Here is a 25,773-nt window from a genome sequence, read left to right as displayed (position 1 = left end):
CCTTTTATCTGTTTTTGACCTGGGCACTCTTGGTATCATCGAGATGGGAAACACCACGCTTACCCTTTTTACTGCGATTTTAGACAGATTCTTCCGAGTGCCCCTGACTGATGACATTTTTCTCCCATCTCCACTTTCTTCCCTTCCGATGCCAAACCACCCGGGCAAAGTCATGCTGGTCGCCTTTAAGACTCTAAGGGCTACACCCAAGTCTGCATTTCTTGATAAATCAGTGTGGGAAGTATTCCAGCTACTCCTTCGGCTCGGGAAAATAGTGCCTCTCTAATAACGCCTTCCTGCTCACTCCCTCCAAAGTCCCAGTGTCCCTTCTTTAGCCTTATTTTTAAATTCGGAGTTTAGTTTTTAAATTTATCTTCTGTGCTCCAGCCTTCTGTGGTATCTATTGGCTGCTCCTAAAATGCTGAGACAAAATAATAGTATTAATAATGTAAAATATTTCTCCCTGTGGATACAGATAAAGTTCCTGGCCCCCAGAGAACATGTGTTCTAATCGCACTGAACGTACATGTTTCCACGGAACCAGCAATCCTCACACAGAACGAACTGGTCGTTGAGCACAAGCCACTTTGATGCATCAGCGCAACAAAAGAGGCCATCATCCTGTCGAACTTGACACCAGACTTTCCGACTTCAGTCTAGCAATGCCCTATTACATGCGACAGAAACTAAATAAAATGGAAGCTGAACAAATATTTGTCAGCTAAAATTACACACGGTAGAAGGAAGTGCCACAATGATTTGAGAGACTTTGAGGGCACAGACGTTTGTGATTCGAGGCAGGACTGGAAAAAAAAAAAAAATGGCCTTGACGTTGACTCGGCATCGCACGGCTGTGAGTCACCGCACACCAGCTCCCTCCTGTCCCCAGGAGCGGCTGCGGTGTGCAGCCGGGTGTCCCGCGGGAGCAGAGGGCGCCCGTCCTCCCAGGCGCCACTCTGATTGCTCACCGGTTTCCAGCGTCGCAACTGGCTTTCTCAGACGACAGGGCACAGTCACCACCCAAATCCGGGAACAAGTGATGTAGACTTCCACCCTTAAAAGTCGTTCTCCCGCCGCAGAGCAGCAGAGGATGCTGGAGCCTGAACGGAGTGTCCTCCACACTCGCCCGGTCCCCTCCCGAAGGCTCCACCCCCTGACACCAGCACGTTCGCCTCCAGGCGGGTAGTCGGGCCACAAAGGGGGAGTCCTCATCAATGGAAGGGATTTATTTCTCCAGTTCACTTAAAGGATTTTTCAATAACCTTGTATACTGGCTGGTGTAGCTCAGTGGATTGAGCGCGGGCTGGGAACTAATGTGTCCCAAGTTCAATTCCCAGCCAGGGCACATTCCTGGGTTGCAGGCCATAACCCCCGGCAACCACACATTGATGTCTCTCTCCCTCTCTCTCTACCTCTCCCTTCCCTCTCTAAAAATAAATAAATAAAATCTTTTAAATAACCTTGTATAAAGATTAAATTTTATTCCATTGCATGCAAATTACCATACTCTTTGGTGATGTACCTAGACAGCTTCCTAAACTTTTTAGGAGAAACTGCACATACCAGCCCAGAACAAAAGGGTCAATAGGTTGCTCTTCAACTCACCAGCTCCTCACCTTGGCAGTGGGCATACGAATTCCTCGCCCAGAACACCCGGACACAGCAGGGAAAGGACGCTGTGCCACCAGCACCAGCCGAGGAGAGTTCCCTGGTTTTGTTCATCTCCTTCCCCAGATGTCAGCTTTCTGCACAAGGGAGTTCTGCACAGAGTTGATAGTCAGGAGCCGAACCCCAGAGCTCCTCCACCCACTACACAAGCCTCGGTTTCCCTGGGACACTCAAAGTTACGTACTGCACTAAACAGCACATCCAACCGACTGAGTCCTTCGTATCTAACTCTGGGGTCTGCCTCTCTCTGCTAGACTCGCGTACCTGGTTCTGATGTGCTTCACTGCCACTGTGAGGTTCAGAGTCACCCTCCCCAACCATCTTATTTTTAAAATTAGAATTTACTCTTATGGAAATTAAGTATTTAATATAATGCATAAATGAATTTTAAAAGATCCCACTTACTTGCTATTCCTTGTGAAAAATAATGCATGATCATATTCCCCTCTCCTACCAAGAGATAATCACCCACCATCAAGGTATTTTGGTGTTTATTATCATTGTACATATTTACTATGCATTTTTCCTGTATAAAGTCTCACTAAAGAGTATACAGTATTATTCTTGTGTGTTGTGGTGAATAACCACCTTTAACCACCTACAGTGTTTCTCAATTTTCCTTTATTCTTTTTTTTAGTCTTTGCCACAGTTTAAAATGAAAGTGTGAAACAGACTATTTCAATTCTCCCTCAAGTTCAATCTATGTCTATATATTTGCCTTTTATATGTTCGTAGAACTTCCATGACATTTTCCCCATTTGCGGCCCTTTATACTAATGGCCAAAATTATAGAAAATCAGGCAGTTATTATGTATGTTCATCTAGTAGATGAAAAAAGTGAGGATTTAGAAGCTCTGTAATTTCCCCAAATCTCTCAGCTAGGAGATTGGGACTTGTGCTTAGGTTTCTCTGCTTAAAACGTCTTGTGCTTAACCTGGGCTCTGCTGCCTCCGAGCACCTTACAGTTATTTATGCGTCGCTTACCTCCTGCCGGGTCCTGGGAGTAGGACGGGCTGGCGTCACAAACAACTTTATACGCCCTCGGTGCGCACGGCTGGCTTTGAATAGGCGCTTCGAGAATGCTACTTCCCGCCACCTATTAATCACTTAAATAAATGGCCTTCTCATGCTTTGTTGTTCGAAAGCTAAAGAGACCTAATAGCACTATTCATCAGAACAGAGCTGTCAAGGTCCTCACCAGAGTCCACTCTCCTGGCCAATGGACTCGGAGTGTGGTGTCTGGTCTGCACTGGCAGCTCCTGTACATCCTGCCAGAGGCTCAGTATTTGCCACGGGAGAAACACTGTATGGCTATTTTAAGTCATTTTTTGACAAATTTCAGGTATGGAACTTAAGAATCATTCTTTAAAAATATTAAGACAGTATTTGTCAATGAGGAAAAAAAGAAACAGAAATCTGGTACTTACGAACACGCCACCGCCTGTGATTGCAGCATCGGAAGGCAGGACCTCCACATTTAGGGCCTGGGGGGAGATGATGTGACCAAAAGCCAAACAAGCAGGAATTTGAAACATGATCTCTCAGAGCAGGGGCTGGTCAAAAAAAAAAAAAAAAAAGAGGAAAAAGAAAAAAAAGAAGGAAGAAAGAAAAAAGAAAGGTTACGAAGAAAGTATGTAGAGTCTTTACCCAGAAAAGTAGCAGAATAAGAAAGAAGCCCAATTGTCCAAGATGAAAACAGGAGGATGAAAAAAAATGTGTCAAACCTAAAAAAGAAAAAATTAAACCAAGGAAAGAAAAAACTCAGCTTTGAGCGCACACACACGCGCGCACACACACACACACACAATGTTTCAGTTAATTAAACTAGTGAATCACTGCAAATACCAAACCCACAAGCACATGAATGAGTGTGCATTGGAGAGATTTTACGAAGTAGTTAGAAAAATATTATCTAATATTCTGGGGAAAGTAGGGAAATGTCATAGATACTTGCACTGAACTTATGTTGTGGAGTACCTTGACTGTGGAGGGAAGAGATCAAGTTCAAGGAAAGCAAGCGCACAGCCGGAGGCTGACCGATCCAGGTGAAGCAAAGGCCCTGGGTCAGGAACTGCAGAGTCACTTGCAGAACGAGGACATCCAGGAACTAACTCAAGCTGTGATCAGAGGGGACCGGCTCGTGCTATCACGGGGACGCCCAGGAGGTCGTGCATTAGTTCTGTGCCGCTGGCTCTCAAGCCGCAGCGTGCCTCAGAAGCGCCCCAAGGGCAAATTTCAAAGGACTCTGGGCCCTGTTCTTGGACCTTCGGACTCAGTGGATTCAGGAAGGCACCCTAGAACCTGACAATTCCAACTTCCCAGGCAGCACCAATGCCACAGGTCCAAGGACCACAGGCTTAGACCCACTGGTCTCCTTCTTTTCAACTTGGCACGCGTGTGAGCATCACTTGCAGATCCTGTTTAACATCCGAACCCCGTGGCGTAGTTCCTCCCTTGTACGGCCTCACTCGTTAGATTTGGGAGGCTCCGGCCGCCTGCGTTTTCTTCTCAAACACCTTGAGTGATTCTTCCGATGAAGTGAGGCTGTGAAGCACGAGTCTCAGCATTGCCTGGGGTGGCCAGGAGGAGGGCCAGGCGCGGGGGGACCCTGTTCGGCACAGCCGCGTGGGTCTGAGCCTCCCAAGCCCAGCAGCAGCACCGCTGGCACGGCGCTGGCCCCCATCCGCCCTGGACCATCCCCGGGTTCTCCGCGGGCCCGTGGCGGTGGCGTGGTAGAGCTTTGGAAGGTGATGTAAAATGCGTGGATAAAAATTACTTAGGAATTCAGTCCTTGGGCACCACCAACCAAAACATCTGCTGGAGCCGTTGCTCATCTTGGGAGACAGAAGGTCTGTGTTTTGGAAGAGGGCGGTTGACTTGAATGTTTTTCATTAGATACGTCCTCAATTAACAATAAGCCAGAATATGTATCAAAATGAAGCATATAAAAGGAAAAGAAAATGTAAGTGGAGACAGCAACCCCCCCAAAAAAACAAAAAAAACCCACAAAGCATATTTTTGGGGCGTGACTTCTGTCTAAAGAGACCGTTGACAAGCGTTACCTGCCGTTATTTCTCGGGTTGCCCCGCCGTTCCTTGCTGTCAGCAGAGCCCGTCTGTAAAACCTTGCAATTCAGGGGAAATGCAAGGTCTCTCTCTGTCTAGAATACAAGATTCTTACATATTTTTCTGCTCCCGATTTAGACTTTCATGAGGACGTGGTGAATCAGAACCATTTTGGAAATAATTCCAAGTTCAAAACATAAAACGGTACTTATATAACTTGAAGGTATGTTTTATTTACTCCTGATTTGTGAGGACTGAATGCCGGTTGGAGGAGAAATTACTGCCCCAGAGCCCTCGCAAGAATGCTAGGAGATGAGACCATTTAAAGTTGATCTTAGAAGCTGTACGAATGGCAAACCAAAAACGATAATGTAAACTGTCACTAAATATTCCCTTTCAAAAACCCGAGAATGCACGTCATTGCTGTTTTCTGCTGGAGAAACTGCTGAACTGAACGTTGCTCACAGCCAGTACACAGCTCACACTGCTGGGCATCCGTGCACGTCGTAACCCACAGCCCCCGGGGCGCCGGGGCGCTGGCCGAGAGGACAAACAGTAAGCCTAATCGGGTGCGGCTGGAACAGGACGCCACGCACGGAGAGCCGAGTGCGCTTTCTGGGCAAATGCAGCTTTTCCACGGCGCTGACAAGAATAAGTACTCTGTACCTAACACCATGCTATTTCTGTGAGAAAAGTGTTCGTTTCCAAAGGAAATTGTTCATAAATCTCAGGAATGCCCTTAGAGTCAGCAAAGAATTTTCGTGAAAGGATGAATATCCATTTGAAGTAAAATTGCAAGAGTTTACTATGGAGATATCTGAATCAGGAGAACTAGGGGATAAAGTCTGAAGAGCTCATCAGTTCAACTGTACAACCTAGAGCACTTTCACCACGACACAGTTCAGGCACTAGTGTGCATTTTAAGTGGCAGAGCAATATTTTTAAACCAACGGAACACGGCTAAATGGCTCATATGTCAAATTAATTATTCTGAGTGTGAGAATTCTCATTCTTTAAGAACAACACAATGCACAAAAATAAGGAAGCTCAATCTTCAGATGAATAATGTTACTAGGCAACTTGAAGATAACCCTTAATTTACTGAATATTTTTATACACAATGGTTGAAATATACAACATTTTTGTCACCTACACAGACAGTGTAAATGAATCCTATTCGTATCTGTAAGAATGTTCCATTATGACCATTTTTCAGGGTGCTGGCAGTGTTTCCGGACATATACAAGACTAGAGCTTGTAGCCCTGGCTGGTGTGGCTCAGTGGGCTGAGCGCCAGCCTGTGAACTAGGTGGTCACAAGTTCGATTCCCAGTCAGGGCACATGCCTGGGTTGTGGGCCCAGTCCCCCATAGCGGGCGTGTGACAGGCAGCCGCACATGGATGTTTCTCTCCCTCTCTTTCTCCCTCCCTGTTCCTCTCTGGAAATGAGTAAAGAAAATCTTAACAACAACTAGTGCTTGTAGTCTTGGATTAAGTGAGAAAGTGACTTCCAAGAGTAACTGAATCCATATCTAACAGTGAAATTATTGACACTGGACAAAGTGTGGGGGTGATTTTTCCTCGGGCAGCACAGGACCGAGTCCCTGGGAGGAGGGCAGTGGTGGAGCACGGCCTGTGGTCGCCCCGTCATCCACCCACGGAAAACTGCAGCCATGGGGTGTGGGCCACGCACGGGGCACCTCTGGGCTCCAGCAGAGAACAGCATTCTGGGGAGCCGCAGGTTGGGTTATGTTTTCTTCATCTTAGCAACAAGAAAATGAGAGAACTTTGTGTAGCATCTACTAACATCCTGCCTAACAAACGTGTTGGGGAGTTTACCGTGGAACACTCTGGCACGTCGTCCTAAGTTACCATTCCACCCGACGCCCAGGGCCGAGCAACGGATTTCTCTGTGGAGCTCCCCTCTGCAGACGTGGAAGCTGGGGCTGGCTTTGGACTCCCGTGTCTCTCGTGCCACCAGCCTGCCTACCCTACTCGTCCTGTTTCCCGAGTGACTAACCCAGCGTGAGGTCGCCTGCACGTCTGCACTCTGTCTGTGCCGTGTGTGGCAGCCTCACCGAGGTTCTCCTAACGGTTGCCAGCGCTGTTTCCTGCCCTTGGACTGGAGGGAGAGTGCAGGTCTGCGACGTTCTGGATCAAGGTCTTCGGTCGCAGGGTCAGCCACGGCCTCCTACCCCCTCCCCCACCCCCAAACCGGCCTCACCCCGGCCTGTGACTGGGGACACACCCTGCAAGCTTTTCCACTTGGATCAGAGTTGGGAAGCTTTTAAAAATAGTCTTAAGTGCTAAACATAGACCTAGCATCACTGCAGTGTTTTTAGGTGTTTATCCGAGACGAATGAAATCACGCGGGCTGCCGACACAAAGACTTGGCGTGCGCACCGACAGCAGCTTCGTCCGTCGTAGCTAAACCCTGAAATCGCCCCAAATGTCCCCGAAGAGGCGAACGGGTCAACAAATTACGGCAAAGCAATACTGTGGCATGCTCCTTAGAAGTAAAAAGCAGCCGTTCATGCACAACACAACATGTATGAACCTCAAAATAATTATTGTGAGTGAGAAAATCCAGACAAACTCATAATTTATGATTGCATTCGTATAAAATTCTAGAAAATTCAAACAAAACCCAGATGAGTGCCCGCCCGGGGAGCAGGGGATGGGCGGAGAGAGCCGGAGCGAGGAATTGTAAGTGGGCGGGAGGGAACTCTCCACGGCGGTGCGTGTGTTCGGTCACAGACAATGGCCTCATTGACGCGCATATGCCCCAGGACCCAGAGCAAACACTTGCAATGAGTGTGGTTTAATTTTGCAGGTCATAAAGCATTTCGGTTAACTTTTGAGAAAAAAATACGGGGCCGTAGTCCCCCCCATAGGTCGGATGTACCAACTCAAGAGGCCGAAGTACTGTTTGTAAAGTAACCTCCCATACTGCATCTTCCAAACCTTCACTCATGCCCTACCGCGGGCGTCTCGGGGCAGGTGTTTGGGGAGATGATGTCACTGATACGATGCATTTATTAAGCCCTCTGAGCGATGTTAACAACAGTCACGTTCCTCAAGCTAATAGGACATTCATGTTTGATGTTCCAATAATTTCATTATCAAGATGAATAATGGGATTCACTTTGACAACTTTCTTAATTACTGATTTTGACAGGAAGCCAACACTAATTAGAATTTCATTTTTTTTTTAAAAATGAGTACACTGCAATCAGCCAAACCTCCTTCAATTAAATCACAGCTCTAGTATTGCCAGAGTTGTCATTTTAATTACTGCATAATATATGTAGAAAATAAGTATTTAGGTTAATATTAAAATATTACTTTATAAACAGAGTAATTCAAACGTGAATTTTGGGTAGTGACTGCAGTTTCTGTGTGACAGAATAAAATATGTGATGGAGACACAAAATCTATGTTTAACACCTCAGTTGTACTTAAGAACTACTGGTTTCTAAAGGGTAACGTTCCCCTGGCTGGCATAGCTCAGTGGATTGAGCGCGGGCTGTGAACCAAAGTGTCACAGGTTCAATTCCCAGTCAGGGCACATGCCTGGGTTGCAGGCCATGACCCTCAACAACCGCACATTGATGCTTCTCTCTCTCTCTCTACCTCCCTTCCCTCTCTGAAAATAAATTAAAAATTAATTAATTTTTTTTAAAAAGTAACTTTCCTAGTGATGCACGTTTTGCCCTCCTGTGGGCCTGGGACCGGCACAGCAGCCGAAACAAGAACCGGAAGCTGTGGTGGAGGCAGGGCCCTAGGGAGGCAGACTGTGTTCTCCAATGTCACCTGGCGGACGGCACGGACACACAGACAGGCCAGGCCGGCATGACCTCCCTCGGGCGGCGCCTCCAGAGCAGAGCAGGCCCGAGTGGAGGAGGGTCACTGCCGGCGGGGTGAGCGCGGGCCTTGTGCGCCCCTCGTTGCATTCCCGTCTGGAAAGCCAGGCGGCCACTCCCACGCCCTAGAGAAGTACAGACGCGCACATGGGGGGTGGCGATGGGAGTCCGTCTGCGTTTCAAGTGACGGAAGCCTTCGGGTCAGGGGACTCCGTGTCCCCACCCGTCTCCGGAGCTCTCTCAGCGCCCGCCCACCTGGCCGCCCCTCGGACCGTGCTGTGCTGTCCAGTACCTGCAGACACTCGGCTTCTGATGGCCGCCCTTTGCTGCCCTCTGGGTGGTCCAACCTGTAACGGCGTCTCCTGCTCCCAGCGCTCCCCCGCAGGGACCCCTGCCGCCGTGCTTCTGCAGAACGCCAGAGCCACCTTCCCCCCGCCTCCTCGGGGGCCCCTCTCAAACCAGAGTCCCCCGCCCGGGTCGGTCCTCGATGCCGGGGTGTATCCACCACGACGCACCCAGCTTTGTGCTTCTCCCGAACACGTCTTCTAGCTGCTGCGACAGTTCTGGTGTTTGTGCTTGACTTTCTCTAAGCGTCCCAGGGCTGCCCTGCCCCTGCGTGCGCCAGCCGTGACCCCTGGGGCCCCGCCGGGGCGCTCACTCTCCGTTCACGGGGCGGGGAGGGGGAGGGGGCAATGACATCTAGTGACGTTCTGTTCTGCTCCTCCTGTCCTGGCTCCGAGCGGATCCACTCCCCCCGCCTCCGGCCAGTACTGTGGACCCAGTGCTCCCGCTCACCGAAGGGACAGTGCTGCTGCTGCCTCCAGGTGGCACAGCCCTCCTGCACCGGGTTAGTTAGCGACACTCGTAGTTGTTGGCTTTCCGGCCAGGAGGGGAGGCGGAGTAGACCCTGAGTGAGCAGGAGCGGACGCTTTGGGAGGTCCCACGAGTGAAGGACGCTTCGGGTTCCAAGAGTCTCGAGTGCGCCCGCCCCAGGCTCTCCCTCTCTTGGCCCCGGGCCCCAGCGCCCTCAGACCAGGACCCTTACAGGGGCAGAGCTGACGTGGGGGCTGGAGAATTCCGTCTTGGCTTCAGCCCCACTGCTCTCGCGGTGGGCTTGGGGTGGGCAGGGCAGCCCGAAGCTGGCCAGGACGTAAGGGCCACAACCCACCAGCGTGGGAGCGGCCCAGGCGTGGGAGGGAGCTCTAGCCACACACCAGCAGGACCTCTGGGAGACAGAGTGGAGCTCAGGCTCAGAGTCTAAGATCGCATCGACTTATAAATGGGGTTCCTCTCCAGATTCTGTGAAGGTCGAATTTAGGGCGGTGTGAGGGGAGGTCATTCAAATCGGGCCATGAAGTGGGAGAGGGAAGAGGAACTTCGGTGTCACCGAGGCCAGCCAGGCAGCTTGTCGGACACTGTGCCACAGGTTCAAGTCATTCCGGTCCAAGACAAACAGAGAGAGCGAGGCGGCACTGGAGCGCGGGCCGGTTTGCCCGTATCGGACCAGCGGGGACAGAGCGGACACCCTCGGTTTCTCCCAGGCTGCGGCCATCTCCGCTGGCCCCTCAGTCACCTTGTGGCTGCCCCCGTCCTCCTCTCTCAGCTCCTTCATTCCTGCAGTGTCCTCTCTGAGGGGCGAGACGTGGAGCCCACAAGGTGCACGGGAATCGAGAACCAGGGGAGGGGGGATTAGGCCGAAGCTGGGCCCAAAGCACACTGGGCCGGTGAGGAATTCCAGACCGCTGCCTCTGACCTTGCAGGCAGGGGGCTCCTCGGGGTTCAGGGACAGAAGGGGGTCGGTCACCAGCGGTTCGCTGCACACGTCTGGACAACCGAGGGGGAGGTAGAGCGGAGGCAAGGACAATACTCATCCGTTCACCGACAGGGAAGACACTGCCTTAGGGTCGAGGAGAATGACGACTGTGCATCTCCTTGTTGGAAGGTATTCTCAGTAGTAGAAAGGGGGTTGGGACCACAGGGCAGGATGCATGTGAGAGAAGGCAGGAGGCTCTAAAGGAACAATGACTTAATTTATTGTCCATTCCTTAGCCTGCTTAAGAAAATTAAATGGAATCAATCTATTATTTGATCAGGAACAGGATGTGGACACAGTGTCTTAGGATAAAAGAGATGAATGTTTAAACAATATTAGCAATTATAATAAACAAAATGTCCATATTGAAGCCAACAGAGTTAAAAGTCTATTTCCTTTATTTCTTTATCGACTTCCCTCAGGAAAAAAATAAGACCATAAAGTCAGTAATTGCATGAACATTTCCTTTTAATGTCATAAGGGCTGTTGAATTCTTAGCAACTGGATTACCTTCCTGTAACACGGGGTCTAATGTGGATATAAATGTGATTGTTTTCTTCCTTTCTGGGTCTATATAAACTAACCCCAGATTATTAATTTAGGTGCCTGTTCCCGTGAAGCAATTTCCTTTAAACTTTTTTCTTAACTGAAGAGTGCCCTAGTAATAAAACTCTAGTATCTGGTATAGTTTAGAAAAAGAATGGTCGAGGCTTTAGAGAACATTATTAACTTTCAGAAAGAAGTCTGAGCCGGTTGCTCTCCTTGGGAAGATAAGGGCTAATCACAAAAGGGAAATAAAAAATTTCGCGAACTTCGGATCGGAGGAAACATAACGGCGCCCAGAAAAGGGTGGATGTCGTGCACGCGCGTCCACAGTAAACGTGTAGCGAATGCCTGTGCGGAGGGCTGTTCTTGGTGACACAGACACGAGTACGCAAACCTCCTCGACAGGGGATTAACGCAGAGCTGTTGGAGGGTGGCGTCTGCCCAGGGTCAAGAGCAAGGTGCCCGTGTGGAGGGCATATTGCCACGGAGGGCCGGCGGGACGTGACGCCGGAGGGGTCCTGTGGCCAGGTGCGATGGGGCATTTCTGATTCTATGTGAAGTGTGGTGGCTAGGGGGCAGTGAGCAGGGAAGAGACCCCATCAGACCTGCATTTTGAAACGACAGCTCAGGCTGATGAATGGAGATGAGACTGAGGGGGGCAGACGACATTACAGGAAGGGGTACGGGGCTACAGCCTTGTTAGGTGGGTGACGAGCAGGGCTGGGGTGAGGGGAACCGTGGTTGGCACGTGATCAGACTTGCGATGTTTTCTGAAGGCAGAGGACGGATGTTCTTCCGTTTTACCTGGAGTGCGAGCGAGAACGGTCAGGATGCATCTAACGTGTCTGGCCTGTGCAGCTGGGTGAATGGGACCCACATGTAATGAAATAAAAGAACTGGGGATGGATACCCAGACTTGTGTTTGGGGCACGAAGTCTTAGCAGAAGGATACATGAATCTATGGTTTGGGGAGATATTGGAACTAGGGAAAAACTGTGGAGTCATCAAGGCATATATATGCCTTTAGCAGTCACAGATCTAGTACAGTTCTAGAATTTTTAATAAAATAATACAGCATGCATTCTCATATCCAGCTTCTTCCCCTCAATATTACGTTTGGAGGAGTCTGTGGTATCCGACTGTATTTCATATAGTTTACGCATCCATTCTTAGTAAACATCATGCTGCTTATTAAAATGCAATCTTTATGATGTTAATAAAACTCAGTCTTTCACCGGACGTGCATCAGTATTTCTGTGACACGTGTGCCTGGGAGCGGAATTGCTGGGCCATCTGCTTGGCGTCGGTAGACCCGGGCAGGTAAGTTCCCAAGGATGCCGCACTGCTCCAAAGTGCCACCATCAGCGTGTGCGGGTTCTAGTCATTCTGCGTTTTCAACAGCTATTCCGTCTCCTTTCGGCTGTCTGGGTTGCTTGGAGCAAATGTTTCCGTTTGCATTTCCCTGATAACTGGTGAACTTGAACACCTTTCCATATGTTTCATCTGCTATTGAAATACTCTTTTTTAACTACTTTTATTGTCCACACTCTTACAGATGCCCCCCAACCCCCCCCCATATACACACACACCCCCCTTCCCTCTGGCCGTCCCCACACGCCTGTCTTTGTCCCTGGGTCGTGCACACACGTTCTTTCCCTGAATATCGTCTTTTCTGACACACTCATTCAAATCTTCTATTTTTCCCATGTTGTTGTCGTCTTCTTACTCTTTGAGGGGATATATAAGCACACAGTCTCCTTCCCTGGATGTCTGTCTTGCCAGCATCTCCTTAAACCCCGCGGCGTGCTTCTCCGCTGACCCGTGGCGGCGCCTCTCGTCTGTCTGTGTGTCCGTCATCTGTCTAGTTTGGCGTAGTCCGGTTCAGCCGTCATTATTCCTTCCTTTCTGCTTGTTTCCTAATTAAAATATTTATTTACTTCTCAGCTCATAAATATAATGCCCTCTGTCTTCTTCTGTGAGCTTGATCACCTTAACTTTTGCACTTAGACTTACAGTCCATCTCAGGCGGACAGTGTGTGTGTGTGTGTGTGTGTGTGTGTGGTGTGTGAGGACAAAGCCGAGACCCCCTCTCTCCCCCCGCCCCCCCCCCCGTGGAAGTCCAACCCACTGCGCGCCCTCACTGAAGAGGCTCTTCTCTCCCCCCGCAGCGATGGAGAAGCGCCTTTCGCCGCTCAGTCCCACATCTGCCCCTGGGTCCCCTGTCCTGCTCCTGTGTCCCGTCTGTCCTCGCGCCTGTGGGTCCTCTCCAGGACTGTTGTGTCTGAGGTGACTCACGCTGCCACGTGCCACGTGCACTTCAAAGTCAGCGTTCCAGCTTGAACACGCTTCCCCTTTGACGGGGATTGTGACATGTGCAGTCACGGGCTCGGGGTGAACTGACACCTTCGCCGTCGTGGGTCTTCGCGCTTGTCCCGCGGCGGCACCTCCCTTCGCTGACGTCCTCTCCGGTTTCCCTCGGCCGTTCCGTGGTTCTCGGGGTGCGGGCTCACAAGTCTCGCTTTTGTTCTGTTTTCAGAGCTGACACAGTTGTAGTAGTCTTTCTTTAATGCCAGTATTTACCCAGTGTTTGTCTGTTCAAAAATGTCTGCATTTCGCCTTCATTTGTGGACAGTATCTTAACGGAGAGAGAGTGACGCGCGAGACAGCGGTGGCGGGCCGCAGGGAGCAGTGGGACTTTCAAACCCACCTCCTCCATCCCAGCTTTTGCCACCGTGTTGTTCGGCGCTAGAAATTCCGATCGGCTCTGTTCACGGATCCTCACTCTCTGGAGATGCTCTAAATCTCTGTCTATCCTCCCCATCTTTCGTTTCCTTGAAGTCATTCATTACAGCACTTCTGAGGTCCGTCAACATACGGGTCACCTGTACGTAAACTTCTGTTGCCAGCTCTTTTTGTTGCCTTTGTGTTCCCTCGGTTTGCTGGGGAAACTTTTGATCAAAAGCCAGACGTTGTGTCTGAAAAGCATGAAGGCTCTGGATGGTGGAGCTGCCTGCAGAGAGAGTTAACACGCTGTTCGTTCTTAATCTAGAGGCACCAGTATTTTTAATCATAACTCTGTCAGAGATTATGTTCCTTTGTTTGCCGAAATTTCAAACAACAAAGACGGACAACTATTCTCAGCCAGTGTAGACCTAAACAGCAAAGGAGCACGTGTTATTTGACATGTGTGTGCGCAGTACGGCAATGCGGCAGCACGACAGCTCATCTGAAGTTCTGAACTGTTCCTTTACAGTGTGATGCCAAGAGCATCTTCAGTGATGTGAAAATAGGTAAATATTTTGTTTTAATCTATCAGGAATAGCTTTAAATATTATGTAGCATCTTGGAACAGTGACTTCATTGCAAGGTGTCCCCACCCCCCCAACCCCCCAAAAACACAGGTTTTCCTGTTGACTGGAGTCCGAGTGGCCTTCTGTGAGGTCAGCCGTGGCCTGGTCTTCCCTGGGGGGAAGGGGCCCTGTGCCCCCCGTGTTTTAGCCAGGAGGTTCTTGATGATGGATGGTTGAATTACCTACAAGATTGCTTTTTAAAAACATATGTGAATTTGCACCCTACGGTAACAGTTTTGGAAGACGGTCATTCAGTAAAGGGGTGGATATGAAGCCATCTAAGTATCTGCGAATTCCTGTGTTCTCAGTCATGCTAAGTACCTAAGGAGCTTCCCAAACACACACCACTTGTGGGTTGATGTTGATGGGTTCCTGGCTACCTTAACTCCGGTGGGCAGGTACTGTCTACGTGTATATTGTGCATGCTGTGGGTGTGTACATTGTCTATACGTTATAGCTTCCGTGATGCAAATCAGGGTGTCTTCAGGAGATTTAGTTTATCTAAAACGTGGCGGCAGAAAAATTACACATTGATTTGAGAGAAATTTAAACTGCCTTCTCCATTAAAGTGACTTTAGAAGTTTTCAACATTTGCTGGAAGAACATACAATTAAATAATGTGATTGAGCTTGTTTTAAACTATTGGGTTTATAAATACTGTTACCAGGGTGATGATTCCAACTTAATGAAAACGTCCTTTGACTGAATCACACTTGGGAATTAAAAAGTTCAGGTTATAATGCATGCAGTGGGTGACAAAACAGAAGTAACCTTTGCTTATTAGGAGGTCTTTAGCCATTTTTTTTTCAGATCATAGAGTGGCTTTAATGGATTCCCAAAATGCATAATAGTCAGAGAAACAAATTAGTTTATAATAAATAAATGAGGATTATTCCCTCTCTAGGGCTTTTAGGAGAAAGGCAGGGGGGCAGTGGGTGTTTTGGGGAGACGTTGTTACATGATTATCGCCTTATAAAGGCTGAATGGCGGGGTGATCACAAGGTGAACACCAGGAGCGAGGCCGTCTTGGCCTGCCTGCCCGCTCTGCCCTTCACCGGCTGCAGGACTGGGACAGAGTGACCCTGTCTCAGTGTCCCCCTCTTCACCACCGAGGAAATACAGGGTTGACCGGCGGGGGCAGTGCTGGGCCTGAATTCCCGTGCACCAGCCCCTCCGAGCTGCACCCTGTAAGGTCTAGCCGTTGCTCCCACGAGCACTCAGTACCGAGGTAGTTTCTGGGGAGGACAGGAAATACATCCGCATTCACAGGTCATCTGGAAGCACTAACAGAACTAACAGACTTCCACTTACTCCTATTACGACAAAAAACCCGTTCCGGAGAGGTGCTGAAGACCAGCATTTGTAATCGCCCGTGGCGTCACAGGCTTTGTCCTGGCGATGCGTGAACAATTCCTCCGGAGGGGACACGGCAAGGAGAGCTCAGCGCCGACCACAGACTTCCCGCTATCAACGGCATCCTTCCTTCGGGGTGCAGGAAAGGTTTATGTCTCCCTACAGTGTGCGCCGGATCTGTTTACCTCCTTTCCAGGAGAGTGGTCCCTCTGTCGCCTCCCGCGTGGCCACCGCTCCTGCGCAGAAGCACGCCTTTGATTCAGGCGGTGTGCTCGGTGCTGGGGGACACTGGTTGTCAAGGCGTGTTCCCTCCCCTCAGAGAGGTTTTGTTTTGTTTGGTCTACTTTGGAAAAAAAAAAGACACATGGTCAATGAAAACACAACATGAGGAGAGTTGGCGAGGGGACATGAAAATCGCGGGTGATGCAAATCTCCCAGAGCCTAGCTGGATGGTGGGAGGCATATGCTCGTGCAAACGCAGAACCCCCCGGGGAGAACCAAAGCCTGCCGCCGTGCGCGGATCCGGACTTGGTAAAATGCTCGGTGGTGGGCACAGTGATCGGCACAAAGGACAGAGCAGCGTCGTCATGTGTCCGCTCGCACAGCTCTGCACCAATTCATCCTATTTTCTCTCCGCGCTCACTCAGCTCCATCCTGGTTTGCCTTGCTGTTGTGTTTGTCTTTGTCTGTTTTATTTTCCCTTCCCTGTTTTTTCCCAGAACCTCCACCAAGGTCTGGCTGTAGGCTTACACTTGACCATGCGTTCCTGCAGTGGGCCATAAGCGCCCTGAGGGTCACAGAGCAAAATATTGCAGCATGTTAAATGCAGGAGCAGATACAAGAATTCATCCATTTTCTCCCAAACTGCACATCAAAGAGGTGTGCAGAAATGGAATTCTATGCCAATAGTCTCACTATTTTTTTTTTGAAAATGTGCTTTTCATAAGGTATCATTTTATGTTAAAGTGTGGCAGGCTTTTTATCACTGTTGTTTTAAGCATATTAATACATACGTATCTTACAATTTTCTTGGTTCAAATTTATAAAAGGGCAGATAGTATGTATATCCCACACAAACAAAATGTTTTTGGAGGCCCAATGATTTTTACCTGAGATCAAAAAGCTTGAGGAACACTAACTTAAGATATGTAACAAAAAAATGCATGGATAGTTAATATTTCCCTTCTACACACAAAGAAATTAATTCTCAGTTAAGTCATTTGGCCAGTGGCACTCAGCTAGAATGCAGCCGAGCTTGGGTGTTTTGTTTTTTTTTAAAGATTTCACTTATTTATTTTTAGAGAGGAAAGGGAAGGAGAAAGAGAGAGAGAGAGAAACATCAATGTGCGGTTGCTGGGGGCCGTGACCTGCAGCCCAGGCATGTTCCCTGACTGGGAATTGAACCTGCGACACTTTGGTTCACAGCCCGCGCTCAATCCACTGAGCTACGCCAGCCAGGGCCGAGCTTGGGTTTTGATGCAGGGTTTAATTCAGGGAATGGTTCTGGAGAGGAAAGAAAAATAAGAGAAATAAAGGAAAAGGGGAAAATAGATTTAAAAAGATAAAACAAATGGTGCATGGAAATCGCATCCCTAGGAAGACCCTGGGACCGTGTTATGAGGCTGTGGTTTGGGGTCCAGTGCCCTTGCAGCCAATGCCTGTGCTGCCTAATTCTAGACGTATTCTGAGGACATTTCTGGAAGATTTTATTGTTGTTGTTGTTTCATTTTATATTCTTCTTTGTTGTGTTGTTATTTTTAGGTTTTGCCTCCCAAGTTCCATGAAGGGAAGTCAGGCTCAGCTCTAAGGGTCTTTGTTGGGAGCTGGTGACGGCTTCTGGACCTTGTAAAGGACCCGTGTCCTTCACGGTTGCTCTGCTGTCTTTCTCTCTGTCTTGCTCCTTCCTGGAAGCCCCGCCGGCTCCCTGGAGTTTGTTGAGGGTCCCTCGCTGCAGCGGATGTCTCAGAAATTTCAAAGTATCTCCCCCAAGTCCACAGTTCAGAACTATTCTTTATCCTCTAGAAACACTAAAATCGTGTTCGATTGTCTTCACATTCTTCTATCTTACTTTGGGGATTCATAATGTGCCATTAGTAATTTAAGGACAAGCAACAATATGGTAATTTTTGCCTTCATCATATACACATATATACATATATATATTTAATGCATCGTTTAGGTCATATAAAAAGTCAAGTTCAGGTAAGTTCTGTGTTTTCAGGGAGCTCACTCTCAGAGAAGCGTAGACAAGAACGATTAAGTTAGTTACAATGTACTGAGGCAAACACGGTCACTGCAGGCACTAACGAGCACGACAGTGAAAGAAGAACAGGTAGTGGGTGTGAGTCCAAAGAGGGCGAGCTGCTCTTTCGCAGACGGACCGGGAGCCTCTGCGGGAACGGGAGCGGAAAGGTAAACCCTGTGAAGGAGCCAGGGGGGAAGAGGGTGGGGGGAGAAGTGCCTGCTCAGAGTGGACCACGGGGTGGAGGTCTCCCTGCAGAACTCACCTCGGCGCTCCACGGCAGCAGGACGCCAGGGTTGGCCAGGCCGCAGCGGCGCGAGGACGGGGTCAAGTCAGTGGCTGGACGAGAACTAGGTCCCACAGGGCTCCGCAGGTCCAAAGAAGAAGCTTGTGTTCTCAATGCGAAGGGAAAACACGGCGGAGGGGTTAAAGCCAAGAGCTCCTTGGCTGGACCGCCGGTTATAAGGGTTACTCCAGCCGCGTGGCGGGTTTGGAGGGCGTTGGCTTACTCCAGAGAAGACCCAGTTCGGGCCTCCCCCGCGGTGGGCGAAATAGAGAGAGCCGGGTGGGGGAGACACGGTCCAGGCCGCCGTCACTGAGGTCGGCCCCCCTGGCCAGGGGCAGTGAGGACCCGGAGGAGGGGGCAGCGGGAACTGGGGGCCTGGGTGGGAAGCAAGTGAGCTGTTGGAACAGTAGGTCAGACTCGTGGGCTGCAAAGGCGCTCAGAGTTACGTGGTGGGAGCGCACACACAGGAGAGCGGGGCGGTTTCGTGCCCGCTCGTGGGAGCCTCTGCTTGTTTTCCTAAGTGTCTGTTCAAACAGCCTCCAGCTTATGGCGACGGCTTCCACGCCTTGGAGGTACGCTGTCCTGCTGGTTTTCAGTCAATGACATCCAACTGCTGGTATGTTAGGACTTAGGACTCTTTTTTTTTTTTTTTTTTTTTTACTATTACAACGGTGCTTTTTAATCCTTGTCACATAAGAATGGTTTCAAGATAGAGGTGATTCTTTCGCATTTTAAATGTGCTTATCACTTGAAAACATTCCCCATTTTTTTTTTATTTTAATGTAGTTACCATGGGAACCATGGGGTGTCTTGCTATTTTGCCGCAGAAATGGAGCCGTGTCAGTCCAGACAGAAGCGATCGGGCATGCGGTTCCGCGGTGTCCCCACACCTCCCTTCTCCGCTGCTGCCGTCCCGCAATGACCACGTTTGAATTCTGACTGCGCGATGCCAGCCTGCCCGAGGCGGCGCGCCGCGTCCCAGTTCTCGTGGCTTCACGCCGCCGCGGCGTAAACACTGAGCGGCCGCCTGATCTCACCCCTTTAAGCCACAGCCGCTCGGCCGGTTCCCCGGCCGCAGGCCTGCGGTGTGCGGACTGTCACGTGACCGAGGGCCCGGGGGCACGCGCCGGGCGGTCACAGAAAGTGCCGCCGGCAGCGACCAGCGACACGGCCCGCTCGGGATGCGGGGGAGGTTCCGGCTGCGTGGTGTGTGCTGGGGCCGCGGATCTCAACTCCAACAGCCGCATCCTGGGGCACGAGTTTCATCAGCTGCCTGTCTCAGCAGACCCGAGCTGGCTTTCGAACCCCCTGTCCTGGGAGCCCCGCTGTGGACGCCCCCCATCTGTATGCCCCTTGAAACCACGGAACCTGGTTTTATATCGGGGGGCAACCCCCTTGCTTCTCTAGCAGGGAGCGGTTGCAGTGAGCTATTAACGTAACGCGAGTCCGTGAGGCCCCAGCACTGCGTTACTGCTTCTCCCCTTGTCCACCGCCGCGGACGCCTGCGGCTTCTGAGGACACACGGAGGACTCGGGGCCCGAGCTCAGGATGGCTGGGGGGAAGGCCCGAGCTCCCGATGTCGCCCTGGAGCCTCCACGGGGGCCTCTGGGTTCCATGCCGCCAAGGACAAAACGAGCCTTTGGGTGCTGCTACAGTGGCCAGGTTTCCCGTACCACGCGCCAAACTGAGTACCTGCGCCGTACAGCCGTGAGTGCGAGCCCTTCCTGGTCAGCGCCTGCTCCCACACCCATGCTCTCTGAGGCCTGCCGTGTGTCATCCTGCAGGGCCTCCTCGGAGTCTCCCATTTGTCGTCCTTCACAACGACGCCGCGAAGTCCATTGTTACCTCCGTGGTTCTGAAAGCAGAACTAAGCCGGAAAGTGGTGGATCGGCCGGCGTTCCAACCGACTGGCCACCCAGCCAGGGCCCTCGTGTTTCTTGAACTGCTGTAATAATTATCAACCTTTCCAAAAAAGAACAGTTGCCCAGCACACCTAAGGAGAAGAGCACACTCCTGTCAGCAATCCTGCCTGCCTGTAGCAGCGGTTATTTCCTTTCGACCTATTTACGCAGGATCCCTGAAGGTTAAGCCAGTTATCTCAGAGTATCTAAGAATATACATAATTGGAAAAAGTTTCCCATGTGGTTCTAATGAGCCTGGCTCTCACCGATAATCACATTTTACGCCGCAGAAGGAGGGCTGTAACGTCCAGACGGAGAGGACGTCGTCAGTGACAGTGCCCGATGCCACTGTTCAAGGGCGGACGCTTTTCAGAGGGGATGGCGGCAACGTACATACATGAAAGACGATCTTCGGATTGGGCATTCGTAAGCATTAAGGACAGTCAGAGGAAGTGACTTCAGGGGCCTGATTATCACAGTAACATGATTCACGCAACTTCCACAGGTGTTGCAGAAATGTATTTGGCTAAGGCAGTTCATTCAAGAGATGTGTGAAGGAGAAGTGTGTGTGTGCGTGTGTGTGTGTGTACATAGCCAACCTGATGACTGTGAAAGGGTTAAGCAAAGCAGAGGAGAGCTGTGCTTCTAAAACAAGGATGAAGGCCACCGAGGCTACGTCGATAAAGGGAATCTTTGAAGAAACAGAGGCGGAGGAGGGAGGGAAAAGGAGGAATTAGTGTATAACTAGTTCCTCAATAGGTCTTTTCTCCCCTTGAGTCATGAAGGTAAAAAAAATAAAATAAAAAAATAAGGAATTCGACTTGATCCGTGGGTTGTAAATGCAGTGGGAGTGAACACGTTGTTTTACACGTGTGGGAGGCCCGTGCTTGCTGGTAGCAGCCCGTGCGTTTCCTGGGCTCTGGTCCCGGCGCGACCCCCCCACCGTGAAGGCGCAGGGAGGGGGGAATGGCAGTCCGTCCCTGCGCCCCGAGCCCGTGCCCGCGGGGGTCAGGCGCCTTGGCCTCTGGTCAGAGTCGTGTCCTAAGAATTGCGGATGCCCCGAGAGGCGCGCAGAGGAAACTCGGCAGCCGCACTGGCCTGCCTGCTGTTGTGTGCAGAGTGGGTTTCTGAGTTTTGAACGACGATAGTAAAATCAATGGAAATCCCAGGGGCCATGTATTGTTGCTGTGGCTTCCTGCGCGTCTGTGACAATGATTAATCTCCCAGTGCACCACAGACAGGACCTTCACACGGTAGCAAGGACTCCATGGTGACATCTATGGAAAGGGTGCAGAGTGTCCCCTGAGGATGGCAGAGTTGTGAGAAGCTGTCACCACTCACAAAGGACATGCAGATGCTTATTGCAAGGTTAAGTGACATTAAATTTGCATTTGTCCTGCATGGCTTTTCTGAGAGCTGCTGAGCATTCTGAAATGCTGCTAGGATCTTCTAAAAATAAAAACCCGTTGCCCTCGCTGGTGTGGCTCCATGGATTGAACCAAAAGGTCGCTGGTTCTATTCCCAGTTGGGGCACATGCCTGGGTTGTGGGCCAGGTCCCCAGTAGGGGGTGCATGAGAGGCAAACACACATTGATGTTTCCTTCTCTTTCTTCCTCCATTCTTCTCTAAAAATTTTTTTAAATAAATAAATAAAAATAACCCGTGCTCAAGCCCCTCCCTATCTCCACCCTTTACTGTTGCAGCAGGAGGTAAATACATACATCAGCTCAGTACGTGTCATCCGAATGTTCTAGCAACTGACACTAGATTGTTCTTCCTCCATTTTGTCCGTCAACCCTGTATTCGCCCCTTTTCCCCCCATTCCAACACAGTCTTAGGGAGCGCCTCTCCGTCACGTGTGTGATGTGGGGACTGAACCCCACAGGGGACATGCAGACCGCAGGCCCTGCCTCTGTGGATCGGCCATCTCGTTGGGCAGTTCTAAACAGAGACTCTCAACGTGGGTCACCATGACAGACTCACGGCCATAGGAGGAGTTCAAAGTGTTTAAACACACTGTGCTCAGTACAAAGCTGGACACCTGTTTAACGTGACACGCCACAGTGCTGTGTGCCTGACTGGTGAGACGTTTCAGGTAAAAGCCGAGGTGGACAGTGTAATTCTTCAAAGTTTTCATAGTCCGTCACCTGTGGCTGTTCAGCTCTCCAGTACACCAGGTGCGCTATCCACCTGTCACTCGGCGTGTCCAGCCGGTCATGCCGCGGCCCTGCCCCTTCCAGCCCGGGAGCACCCCCTGAGGGTGTAAACACCTTGTTCCTTGGGTTTAGAGCTCACATTTCCTCTTTCCCGTTTTCAGCACTAGGTTTCTTAAGTGAGGAGCCCACACAAAGCCCAAGGTGTCTCCCTCTTGGCCACTGTGTGAGGAGGGACCTGGGTCGGTCCCCGCAGAATGACTCACAAAAGTCTGCTTCCCCAAGATGCTTTCTTCAGCTTGGGAGGAGGGCGAGGCATGTCCCCGAAATGTGAATGGAGCCTGGGATGAGACGTTCTCACGCCCACCTGCTCGGACGGCGCCCCGAAATGCCAGCAGCGCCTCGCTGTCCGGCGTGACTCCACTCCTGTCCTGTAACTCGTATCCGTGGCTCCGGGATGCTGATCTGGGTTCTCCACGGCTCGTAACTGAAAAGTCGTAACTGAGTTTACGCACTGTGAGAGTGATACAGAGGACCAGTGTGTCGGAGAGCCATGGTGAGGTGTCTACAGATGACAATACCCGGGAATTGTTCCAAAATACTTGTGATGAAAAGTTGTGGGTGAATACATGAATCAGATGAGTTAAAAGCTGGTTACTTCTGAAACTGGGTGATGAGTAGCTATTTGGATATTATAATCTACTGTCTGATTCTGTGTGTTTTTGAAAATTTCCATGCAAAATTAAAAATAATATAAAAATATAATTTCTTTTTACCTTCCTTAGAAATCATCTTATTTTAACTGTAGTAATACAGGTGATTCAGGTGCTGGGTTATATCATTTTTTCAGATCAGGGCTAATACTTTTGAGTAAGATTCCTACACTTGTCAGGGTATCCAGTACTTTCCTTCCCCTTTCTACTACAACACTGATTTCAAAGAAACCCCGCTTCTGAAATTTCCTCCTTTGATGTATAAAATCTATTCATCCTGACCAATTGTTGAACATTTATATGCGGATCCCGCCTCCGGCTGTTTCTACAGTATGAAACGGGCATTAGGTTTCTCGAGTCTGCTGGTAGAAAACGCAGCCCCCGCCCTTTGCCTGGGGGACGCCCCGTACGTCCTGGAGAGCCGTCCGTGATTCCGTCCCATGGAATGCCTGCCGCGGTCTCTGCACCTTCACCCCTACCCGTGGGCTGGCTCTGGGCCCCGATCACGGCTTCTCTGGGCCACGAGTGGGGAATGCTCGCTTCCCCTCCGCGCCTCCGTGTGTTCCGAATTGTGTGGCAGACTTTTAATTACTCATCGTTCTTCCTGAGATCAAGCTATAAAAGTTTATAGGATTTAATGGAGCCCTTAGGAAGAACAGCTTTGAGTTAATCACACAACACAGAGTCCCTTAAACCTGCTACCAAACGGGAAGGTTTCACAGCCGCCTGGTCCGTTCTCACAAGACCCGAGAACGCGGCCCATTCTGATTTCCGACCGTCCCGCCTTTAACCGGCCCCGCTGCCTCCGGTCATCACAGGGGACCAGGGCAGACCTAGCTGCTGGCACAGGTCAGGCTGCCACAGTTTCCAGAGATGCGGAGAGCAAGTGCCCTCACCCAGCACATCGGGATCGCAGACCAGTCCCTGCACCGGCCTGACACCTGGCGGGGGGGGGGGGGCAGGCCAGCGAGTCACCCCCGGGGGCAGGGGACCCTTGCCCTCGCGTGTCCTTCCTAGGTGCTGCCTTTTACGTATGACACGGGTGCATGGTCTTGAGGACGGCAGAAACAAAAAATCTAAGGGGAGACCTTTGAAAGCAAGAATATAAAATCCTAAGAAAATTCAGTCAAAGGTGGTGCAGGCTTCCTGTTCCCTCCTCCCAGCCACCCGGGCCGGCACCTCCCAGCGGAAGCCTGTGGGGCTGGTCCAGACACTGGAGACTGGTCCCCTCCGGGGGCTGTTGCTGCCTAGCACTGGACACAGAACACAGATCCGCCTTCTTTTTCAGGGGGCGAGGGGTGCGGGCTGGCGGGCTCACCCGAGCCTGCACTGCTCACCGGCCCCCGGGGGGGCGGTGCTCACGACAGGCCCCCCCCCCGTTCTGCAGAGAGGGGGGTGTAAGGCCAGCGCAGCTCTGCGGGTGTGGGCTGAGCCCGCCAGCCCCAGCCGCCGCCCAGCCGCCGCCCGCCCTCGAGAGCGGGCTGCTCTTCTGAACAGTCCCATGGGATCCGGGTTACCGGGGTCCGCAGCGAGGTTATTTTTCAAACCTCAGAGTAATCGGTATCCCCTGCACCACATTGTTTTTGTCCAGGCTGAGCTACCCGGACAACCCAGGCTTTTGGAGTGATGGAGTCCTCCAAAATGAGGTGACGTGTACGCCCCACGCCGTTCCTGCAGTCACATCCAGAACGGACAGGGACAGCCGGTGTGATTCGAGACTGGGGACCACAAAATCTCCCAGTGGTGACCTCAAATGATGGCACTCACCAAACACTCTGTGTGAGTTCAGACACTTGAGGCTCCCGACGCTGGTTTACATCCCGGCGTGTGGCCGAGTCGGGTGATGTGTGAGGTGTACTTCAAAAGAAAATATTTGAGCCCTGGCTGGCGTAGCTCAGTGGATGGAGCGCGGGCTGCGAACCAAAGGGTCCCAGGTTCGATTCCCAGTCAGGGCACATGTCTGGGTTGCAGGCCATGACCCCCAGCAACCGCACATGGATGTTTCTTTCTCTGTCTCCCTCCCTTCCTTCTCTAAGGATAAATAAAATCTTTAAAAAAAGATAATATTTGAAGTGTAGTATTCTACAGATGTTACACAGGTCAAGTATCTTAATATGTTTGATTCTTGTACCATGTTTCTGGGTGTTTTGTTCTCTAAGTCACTACAGAGGTGTCATCTAAAGATGACGTTATCATATTCAAGACTGGGCACATGCAAAATAGCACGCTGTCGAACACGGACACGCCACCTTCCTTCCAGCCCGCAAGCAGCAGGGCTGGCACAAGGGAAGACCGGAGCGTTGAAGCCACGGGTTAAACCACCAGCAGGTAAAACCTCCTCATCCCGGTGTCGGTACATTTGAACAACCAGTCAGGCCTGCCGCCCTGCATGCCAAATGGGGACCCCGGCCAAGACACCGTGTGCAGTGAGATTTATGCAAAGTCTCCAAAATACGGGTTTCGTGTCCAAGGGGATCAAACTGATGATTTTAAGGGAATCACAATGCCCCCAAATGGAGAGCATTTCAAAGGAACTCCTGGTTGGCTGAGCTGGTCATGCTATTTCTGCTGGATTTGGGACGGAGTGAAAACAGGGGTTTGTGCTGGGGCGGCGACCTCTGGTGTTTGCAGACTTGGGAATGAGTGTGCATGTGTGATCAGTGTGTGTGCGTGTGTGCATGCATGTCACACTAGTGTTTGTGGTCATGTATGGAAGAATGTGACGCTACAGACAAGTACCGTGCACATTGGGACAAAGAGCAACACTCAGTAATTCCTCACTAACACGTTCTAGTTCAGTGTCAGGCGCGTGCAGAAGTTTT

This window comes from Phyllostomus hastatus, unplaced genomic scaffold (assembly GCF_019186645.2).
Source record: "Phyllostomus hastatus isolate PE091 unplaced genomic scaffold, TTU_PhHast_1.1 phas_contig_148, whole genome shotgun sequence".
Taxonomy (NCBI): Eukaryota; Metazoa; Chordata; class Mammalia; order Chiroptera; family Phyllostomidae; genus Phyllostomus; species Phyllostomus hastatus.
The sequence above is the reverse complement of the archived record's forward strand: the minus strand, read 5'-3'. Positions refer to the sequence as shown.